The following is a 10,541-nucleotide window of genomic DNA, read 5'->3' as shown; positions in this document are numbered from 1 at the left end:
AATAAATAAATCTTTTAAAAAAAAAAGAATAAAAAGGAACAGCCGGGTGGCACAAACCTTTAATCCCAGCACTCAGGCGACAGAGGCAGGTGGATCTCTATGAGTTCTAGGCCAGTCTGGTCTACAGAGAGTTCAAGGACAGCCAAGGTTTTATAGAGAAACCCTGTCTCGAAAAATAAAATAATAAAATAAAATGATAATAATAATAAAAAGGAACTGTGATATAGATTTGTACGTGTTTGAGTTTGATCCATAGCACAGTAAATAAACCAAATTTAAATCAATAAATGCAGTAAAATGGAATGTTATACTGAAAAAGAATCTTGTAGACATTAGTAAGATATAACAAAGAGGAATGGAGGGCTGGCTCAGTGGTTAAGAGCACCGGCTGCTCTTCCAGAGGACCCAGGTTCAATTCCCAGAACTCACATGGCAGCTCACAACTGTTTGTAGCTCCAGCTCCAGGGGATCTGACACCTTACATAGACATACATGCAGGCCAAACACCCAATACACACAAAATAAAAGTTAAAATAAATTATTTTAAAATTTTAAAAATGAAAAAAAGATATAACAAATAATATGTGTAAGAGAGAGAGAAAGGCAGAGAGCACCTTTAATCCCAGCACTCAGGAGGCAGAGCCAGTCAGATCTCTGTGAATTCAAGGCCAGCCTGGTCTACAGAGCGAGTTCCAGAAAAGGCACAAAGCTACACAGAGCTTGTCTTGAAAACAAAAAGAAAAAGAAGAAAGGCAGAGATACAGAGAGGGTTTCTTATATCCCAGGCTGGCCTCAAATTGCTTGCTATGTAGAATGGCTCTAAACTTTTTTTTTTTTTTTTTTTTTTTGAGAGCCAGAATCTCTCATCAAAGGATGAGATGGCATTGAACTCTCTCTGTAGTTGACCTTGAACTTCTGAACTTTCCGACTCCACCTCCAGATACAGGCTTGTACAAACACCCTGTTTCATGTGGTGCTAGGAATGAATATGGGGCTTTCCCCTGGTAGGCAAGCACTCTCCAGATGAAGCCATGTTCTCAGCCCAAGAAAAAAACTTTGTTTTGTTTTGTTTTTCTGAGACAGGGTCTCTCTACAAGGTCCTGGCTGTCTTGGAACCCCAGAATTTTTTTTTTTAAATAAAAAATGAATAACTGGGCTGGAGAGGTGACTCAGTGGTTAAGAGCACTGGCTGCTCTTCCAAAGGACCCAGGTTCAATTCCCAGCACCCACAAGGCAGCTCACAACCATCTATAACTCCAGTTCCAGGGGATCTGACACCCATGGTAAAACTTCAAAATGCACATAAAATAAAAATAAATTTTAAGGGCTGGAGAGATGGCTCAGAGGTTAAGAGCATTGACTGCTCTTCCAGAGGTCCTGAGTTCAATTCCCAGCAACTACATGGTGGCTCACAACCATCTGTAATGAGATCTGGCGCCCTCTTCTGTATACATAATAAATAAAATCTTTAAAAAAAATGTTTAAAAATAAATAAATAAGTAAATTTTTAAAAATTAATTATTTTTTTAAAGTATTAGGAAAAGATTTATTTTAGAATGTATCAAATACAGCACTATTGTGACTTGGAGTTGCCAGGTTTAATTCAGAAGGTTGAGTTGGAGGTTCACCAGTTCCGGGCCAGTCTGTGATACATAGCAAAACATTGCTTCAGAGCCAGACAAAACAAAACAGGACAATAAGAGTAACAAAAACAATTCAGCAATGAAAGTGCTTTTCCATATATTATTCAAATGAACTATTAAAGTGTTAGCATAAATCCATATAAGCATATTCTTTTTTAATTCTGATCTTACGTGAAGGAGGGGCTGTTCAGCAGAAATCTTGACAAACTCCAAACCCTATGAAGTTTCTCAATTTGGAAATAATCTCACTTTCATTTCTAGGATGTAGGACGAGCAGATAATATGAAAGAAGCCATGGTCAGTGCTCATTGTGAATCTAGAATGCAGAGTCACATCTTGAAAAAAAAAAATAATTATTAAGACCTAGAACTGAGGCTGGTCATGGTGTCACACACCTTTAATCCCTGCCCTCTGGAGGCAGAGGCAAGTGTATCTCTGGGTGTTTGAGGCCAGCCTGGTCTACAGAGTCCCAGGACATCCAGGATTACACAGAAAAAATCTGTCTCAGGAATACATACACACACACACACACACACACACACACACACACACACACACACGACCTAGAACTAAGGTTTTGTTTTGTGTTCGGAGGTGTTTTGTTTTCCCTGGCTGGTCTGGAACTCACTACATAGAACAGGGTGGCCACAAACTCAAAAAGATCCACCACCTGCCTCTGCCTCCCCAGTGGATTAAAACCAGGTACCACCAGTCTGGCAAATAATGCTGACTTAAATTAATTTGAAATTTTCCAGGCATGGTGGTGCATACCTTGGTTCCAGAACTCTAGAGGCAGAGACAGGAAGATCTCTATGACTTTGAGTCTACCCTGGTCTCGAAACCCCCTCCCACAAAAAAAAAAGCTGTATCACAGTAGGCAGAGGCAGGTGGGCCTCTGTGAACTTGTGATCACCTGATCTACAGGCAGTTTCAGAGCAACCAGGCATATATAGTGATATTGGCTCAAAAAAAATTTTTTTCTCTTTTAATTGGAGAGGTGTCTCAATAGGTAGAAGTGCCCGCTGTCAAGCCGATGACCCAAGTTCAATCTCCAGGCCCCACCTGTGGAAGCTAAAAACTAATTCCCACAAATTGTCCTCTGACCTCCACACATGAGCCATGATGTGTCTACATGACCAAACAAAATAAATAAAATATAGAAAAAAATTTAAATTCAAAAAACCCTGCTAAGGAAGCTGGAGAGATGGCTCCATGGTTAAGAGCACTGGCTGCTCTTCCAGAGGACCTGGGTTTGGTTCCCAGCACCCACATGGCAGCTCACAATCACCTATAATTCTAGTTCTAGGAGACTGGACACTCCTTATCGCCTCTGTGGGCACCCACGTGGTGCACATACACACAGGCAGGCAAAACACTCATGTACATAAAAGTTTTTAAAAAGCCCAATTAGCGGCTGGCAAGATGACTCAGCAAGTGAGGGTGTTTGTCACTAGTGACGTCCACAGAACAAAATGGAGTCCTCGAAGCTGTCCCCTGACCTCCACAAGCATGCTGTGAGAAGGGCATGGCCACACACATACATACAAAAATAGCCCAGGGTGCTGGCACTGCCTTTAATCACAACACTCGGAGGGCAGAGGCAGGGGGATCTCTGAGTTTGAGCCAGTGTGGTCTACAGAGCGAGCTCCAGGACAGCCAGAGCTATGCAGAGAAACCCTGTTTTGAAAAAAAAAATCAAAAAATAAAAATGTCCTATTAAGCATGGTAGATCTTTTCTGTAATTCTAAAATTTGTGAGGCAGAGAAAGAAGTTTTGGAAGTTCTGAGCCAGCCTGAGACACACCAAGACTATAAACTAATGAAATAAATAGAAGAAACCATAGCCCTAGCAGAGGACAGACCATCTAAACGTCATGTATTTTTTATTATTATTCTGTGGGTATGTGTGTGCATGATGTACATGTGTAGGGGGACAACTTTGTGGCATCTAGGGCATAGAGTGAAACTGGGGCCAGTTTGGGCAACTTAATTAGACCCTCACTCAAAACTAAAAGAAGTCTAAGTATCCATTTCAGTTGTCACACACCTGCCTTGGCAGATGTAAGACCCTAGGTTCAATCCCTACTACTGAAAAAAAAAAAAGACAAATATTATGTATTTTCTTTCACATTTGGAATCTATATAAAAAATATCTAGTCAGGCGGTGGTGGCGCAAGCCTTTAATCCCAGCACTCAGAGGCAGAGCCAGGCGGATCTCTGTGAGTTCGAGGCCAGCCTGGTCTACAGAGTGAGATCCAGAACAGGCACCAAAACTACACAGAGAAACCCTGTCTCGGGAAAAAAAAAAAAAATCTATGTATACACGTAAAGGGGAAACATGGATTCTAAAGGGAGGAGCAAAGAGGTAATAGATGAAACAATGTGGCATTTTTTTTTTCTCATAGAATCTAGATTCAACATCTAGATATAAAATAAAGAACAATCAGACCGTAACCCATAGAACCATGGAGGCTATATATATAGCATGGAGGTCCCTAGGACGACTGTGGCTTATAATAAATTTCGGTTTTACTCAATTATTGAAAAAAAATAGCCAAACGAATGGAAAAACATGAACTATGAACCAAAGGCTGAGGGGCCCCCAGCTGGATCAGGCCCTCTGAATAGGTGAGACAGTTGATTGGCTTGATCAGTTTGGGAGGCAACTAGGCAGTGGGACCAAGTCCTGTGCTCATTGCATGAGTTGGCTGTTTGAAACCTGGAGCTTATGCAGGGACACTTGGCTCAGTCTGGGAGGAAGGGACTGGACCTCCCTGGACTGAGTCTACCAGGTTGATCGCAGTCCTCGGGGGAGGATTTGCCCTGGAGGAGGTGGGAATGGGGGGTGGGCTGGGGTAAGGGGAGGAGGTGGGAGGGGGGAGAATAGGGGAACCCGTGGCTGATATGTAGAACTGAATGGTATTGTAAAATAAAATAAAATAAAAAGAATCTAGATTCAACAGTATATATACATATAATTGACATGAAAGCAAAAGAGAGATTCTTTGAGGAGAGCAGTGTCAGAGCAGGGGAGAAATGAGAGAAGGCAGTGGGCAGACATATTATGAGCTAGGTACAAAGACATATGTATTTGATATTCTGATTAAAGCAAAAGGAAAACTCCATGACAGGCTTGAGAACTTCCGGAAAGCTGAATATGGGAAGGTTCCCGGATGGTGGCCCACCTGGACAGGGCAAGGGTGCCCCAACCCTGTACTCCAATTCCTCACCCTAGACATTTCTTCATCTGTATCCTTTGTAGTAACACTCTTAACAATAAACTGTAAACATATTTGCTAATTCTGTGGGCTGTCCTAGCAAATTTATTGGACCCAAGGAGAGGCTGTGGGAACCTGATTTCTAACCAGTTGGTCAGAAACATTGCTAAAACAACCAGGGACTTGACTTTGGCCCCTGAAGTGAGAAACAGGCAAATTGTGGGGACTGAGCCCACAACCTGTGGGGTCTGCGCCCTCTCTAGGCAGACGACGTAAAAGGATGGAGTTAAAGGACTTCCCCCTTAGTATTAGCTTTACTCAGTCTTGTGTGCATATAGGTCTATGTTTGTGTATTCATGGACTTTCGGTACGGAGTGGGTATGGAGGCCAGAGTCAATGCCAAAGGTCTTCTCCATCAATTTCCACTTGTCTTTTTTTTCCTTTTTTTTTTTTTTTTTAAGTTTTCTTACATTTATTTCTTGGGAGCAGGCATACCATTGTTCAACTATCAGGGTCCTGGAGATCCAACTTAGACCTTCAGACTGAGTCATCTCATCAGTATCTCTACCTTTTTTTGTTATTGATTTGGGGGTTGTCTGGGGGTGGGGTTGTTTGTTTCTCGAGACAGGGTTTCTCTGTGTAGCCCTGGCTGTCCTGGAGCTTGCTCTGTAGACCAGGCTGGTCTGGAACTCACAGAGATCTGCAAGTGCTGGGATTAAAGCTGTATGCCACCACTGCCCCTTGGGCATGTTGTTGTTTCTATGTTACAGAATCTGCTATATCTCAGGCTGGCTTGAAACTTGGAGCCTCCTGCCTCAGGACCTAGGACTTCAGGTATGCATCATCATGTTCTTTGAAGTTTGAAGCAGGGCCTCATATAGCCCAACACTACATAATCAAAGCTGGCCTTGAATGCCTGAGATTCTTTTTTTTTTTTTGTGGGGGGGGGGTTTCGAGACGGGGTTTCTCTGTGTAGTTTTGGTTCCTGTCCTGGATCCCACTCTGTAGACCAGGCTGGCCTCGAACTCACAGAGATCCGCCTGGCTCTGCCTCCCCAGTGCTGGGATTAGAGGTGAGCGACACTGTTGCCCAGCAACGCCTGAGATTCTTACTTTCATCTCCCCAGTGCTGTGGTTATAGATGTGCCCCTGGGTCGGCCTTGGTTTGGAGGTTTTGTTTTGTCTCAAATTATCTTACGCATGTGAATGTTTTGCCTGCATATACCTATGTGCAGCACATGTATGTCTGGTGCCCTTCGGAGGTCAGGATCACCTGGAATCATTTAGGTACTGGTAACCAAACCTTGGTCTTCTGCAAGAGCAATAAGCGTTCTTAACAAGCTGAACCTCTCTCTAGGCCCTTGGTTTTGGTTTAGTAAGACAAAGTTGCATCTGTAGCTCAGACTCACCTAGAACTTGCTGTGGAGACCAGGTTGGCCTCTAACTCATGGCAATCCTCCTACCTCATCTTTCTGAGTTCTGGAATTGCAGGTATGAGCCACCATGTCTGACTTGAGGTTGGTTGTGGGATTTCTATTGTTTAAATGATTTTTAATTTATACATTTAACTTCATGCATATTTTGCCTGAACATATGTATATGCACCATCTGTGTGCCTTGTGCCCAGGTAGACGAGAAATAAATGGAGGATCCCCAGGAACTGGAGCTATAGATGCCTGTAAAGGCCCATGTGGGTCCTGGGAACTAAAACCTGATCCTCCAGAAAAACATAAACTATGTTTAGCTGCTAAGCCATCTTCTGCTCCCTTTAGATTGCTCTTTGTTGCTGTTGTTGTTCTCATTTTATTGGGGTACTGGAAATCAAACCCAGATCTTCCCAAAGCTAGGCAGGTGCTCTACCTAGCCCCAGCTAGATTTCCACCCCCCACCCCCCACCCCAAGAGACAGGGTTTCTCTGTGTAGCTTTGCGGCTTTCCTGGAACTCACTCTGTAGCCCCGGCTAGTCTTGAACTCACAGAAATCCGCTTGGCTCTGCCTCCCAAGTGCTGGGATTAAAAGTGTGTGCCACCACCACCCGGCAATTTTTTTTTTTTTGGTTTTTCGAGACAGGGTTTCTCTGTGTAGCTTTGCGCCTTTCCTGGAGCTCACTTGGTAGCCCAGGATTTTTTTTTTTTTTTAAACCCAGAGCTTTGCACATTTTAAGCAAGTACTCCAGCACTGAACTACAGCTATAGCCCATTTAAAAAAAATTTTATTTGTTTGTTTGTTGTTGTTTTTTAATACAGTGTTTCTCTTGTGTATCCCTGGCTGTTCTGGAACTTGCTCTGTAGAACAGGCTGGCCTCCAACTCAGAGATCTATAGTTGGAGTTTCTTTGCACCGCCAGCTCCCAAATAATGACATGGAGACTTTTTATTAATTATAAAAGCTTGGTCTTAATTTAGGCTTGTACCCAACTAGCTCTTTTTTTTTTTTAAATGTAATTTTGCTTTAAAAAAAAAAAAAGAAGAAGAAGAAGAGGGCTGGAGAGATGCCTCAATGATTAAGAACATTGGATGCTCTTCCTGAGTTCAATTCCCAGCAACCACATGGTGGCTCACAACCATCTGTAATGTGATGTGATGCCCTCTGGTGACATGTAGGCATACATGCAGATAGAGCACTCATACCTTAAATAAATAAATTAATTAATAAATTAATTAATTTAATTAAAAGAAAAGAAAAGATTTATCTAGGTCAGGCAGCAGTGTCACACGCCTTTAATCCCAGCACTCAGCACCCAGCCAGGTGGATCTCTGTGAGTTCGAGGCCAGCCTGGTCTACAGAGTGAGATCCAGAACTGGCATCAAAACTACACAGAGAAACCATGTCTCCAGAAAACAAAAATAATTAATTAATTTATTTAAAAAGATTTATCTATTATGTATACAGTGTTCTGCCTGCATGTATGCCTGCAGGCCAGAAGAGGGCACCAGATCTCATTACAGATGGTTGTGAGCCACCATGTGGTTGCTGGGAATTGAACTCGGGACTACTGAAACAGCAGGCGGTGTTCTTCACCTCCGAGCCATCTCTCCAGCCCCCCAACTAGCTCTTAAAACTTAAATTAACTCATTTATATTAATCTACATTCTGCCATGTGGCTTGTTACTGTTGTCGAATATTAATTTAAGATGTGTTACATCTGTTTATGCTGTGGGACATTTGTTTAATGATGCAAAGATGTGCTACATTCTATATGTTGCATTTGTTTAACTCTGTGAACCTGTGTTACTGTGTCTGTCTAAAACACCTGACTGGTCTAATAAAGAGCTGAACGGCCAATACCAAGGCAGGAAAAAGGATAGGTGGGCCTGGCAGGCAGAGAGAATAGATAAGAGGAGAAATCTGGGGAGAGAGATCTAGGAGTGAAAGAAAGAGGAGGACTCCAGGGGCCAGCCACCCAGCTACACAGCCAGCCATGGAGAAAAAAGTAAAAAAAGGCATATAGGCCAGGAAAGGCACAAAGCTACACAGAGAAACCCTGTCTCGAAAAACAAAAAACAACAACAACAACAAAAAAAAAGGCATATAGGCTAAAGATAAAAGCCCAGAGGCAGAAGGTAGACAGGATAATTTAAGAAAAGCTGGCTAGAAGTAAGCCAAGCTAAGGCCAGGCATTTATAAGTAAGAATAAGCCTCCCTGTGATTTATTTGGGAGCTAGGTGGCAGGACCCCCCCCCAAAAAAAAAAGAGTAAAAAAAAAACTAACACTTTACCTCTGACTTCCCCCTAGTCTAGCTGGCAAATCTAGAGTGCCTCAGATTCTTCCCAGAGTTCCTTTCTCTATCTGGAAGTCCTGCCCATCCTCCCCTGCCTACCTATTGGCCATTCAGCCCTTTATTAAACCAATCCATAGATACCTTAAGCAGATGGGGTAAAAAAGGGCACATCTTCACACAGTGTGATCAAATATCCTGCAGTGGGGGATCCGCCTGCCCGGGCCTCCCGAATGCTGGGAACAGAGGTCTGTGGTGGCTCCGCCACGTCTTTTCCCTTTCCTCCCTGCCCCCCCCCCTTGGTTTTTCAAGATAGGGTTTCTCCGTGTAACCTGTTGAGGCAGGATCTTCCCAAATCTTGAAGAATTCTCAAATCTTCTGCCTCAGCCTTCTGAGTATCTGGGATTATAGACCTGCATTATCAGGCTCAATTCCAGATGAGTTTTTTTTTTTTTTAAATTTATTTTTAAACTTATTTATTATGTGTATGGGCGTTTTGCTTGTATGTCTGTGCGCCATGTATAGTCAGTGCCCATGGACTACTAGAGTGAGCCATGGCACCCTTATGCCCCTATACACAAATAAATAAATTAATGTAAAAGATAAAATAAATGGGCGTGGTTATCCCAGCACTCTAGTAGTACAGGCTGAGGATCAGAGATTCAAGGTCATTCTTGGCTACAGAGGGAGTTGGAGGCCAGCCTGGGCTAGAGACTATCTCAAAACAACAAAACAAAAAAATGACACACTTTTAATCACAGCACTCTCGAGGTAGAGGCAGTGAATCTCCGTAAGTTCTAGGCCAGTCTGGTGGTCTGCACAGTGAGTTCCAGGCCAGCCAGAGCTACATAGTGTAGACCCTGTCTAAAAAGAAGAAAAGCCCAGCAGTGATGGTGCACACCTTGAATCCCAGCACTCAGGAGGCACAGGCAGGATCTCTATGAGTTTGAAGCCACCATGGTCAACAGAGGGAGTTCCAGGACAGCCAGGGATACACACAGAGAGAACCTGTCTGGAAAAAATAAAAACAAACAAGCAAACAAAAACATGAGAGATAGCTGGGCGCTGGTGGCGCATGCCTGTAATCCCAGCACTCGGGAGGCAAAGGCAGGTGGATCTCTGTGAGTTCAAAGCCAGCCTGGGCTACAGAGCAAGATCCAGGACAGGCACCAAAACAACACACAGAAACCCTGTCTCGGAGGGGAAAAAAAAAAAAACCATGAGAAAAAAATAGCCTGTTTCCTTTATTGTTCCCTGAGTTTTAAAGATTTGCTTTGGTTTTGTTTAATTTTACTTTAGTGTCAAACTAGTAATAAAAAGATTTTTTTAAATTTGATTTTTGATGAGACAGATCTCACTTTTCTAGGTGGGCCCTGAAGGAATTTTCCTGTTTCAGCCTCCCTAGTACCATGCCGTCATACCTACCCAGCTGAGGTTGATTAGTTAAGGTGAGGCAATTGCTTCCTCCCAGTGCCCCTTGAAATGCTGACAGCAACAGGCAGTCTGTAGTCTACCGTACATCGGTCCTAAAAGAACTTTGAGTTCCAAAGATGATTGACAGGCTTGATATGCCATTCCTATACCTCTTGTTCTTCTTTTTTTTTTTTAATGTATGTGCACTAGTGTTTGGCCTGCATGTATGTCTGTGTGAGGGTGTTGGGTCCCCTGGAACTGGAGTTACAGACAGTTGTGAGCTGCCATGTGGGTGCTGGGAATTGAACCCCGGTCCTCTGGAGAGCAGCCAGTGCTTTTAACCGCTGATCTACCTCTCTAGCCCCTTGTTCTCTTTTTAAAATCACAGGCAAGAGGTAAGGCTAGGGTCTCCTGAGTCCTTGGGGCCTGAGTGCTCCTGGCTCTCTGGCTCTCCCACCCCATCAGAGCAGTATTCTCCACCTGAAAACAAAAGAAGGGGTTCGGAGTGGCTGCGCCCCGTCCTTTCATCAATTCCTCTGCCCAACACCACA

This window comes from Peromyscus leucopus, chromosome 8b (assembly GCF_004664715.2).
Source record: "Peromyscus leucopus breed LL Stock chromosome 8b, UCI_PerLeu_2.1, whole genome shotgun sequence".
Lineage (NCBI taxonomy): Eukaryota > Metazoa > Chordata > Mammalia > Rodentia > Cricetidae > Peromyscus > Peromyscus leucopus.
The sequence above is the reverse complement of the archived record's forward strand: the minus strand, read 5'-3'. Positions refer to the sequence as shown.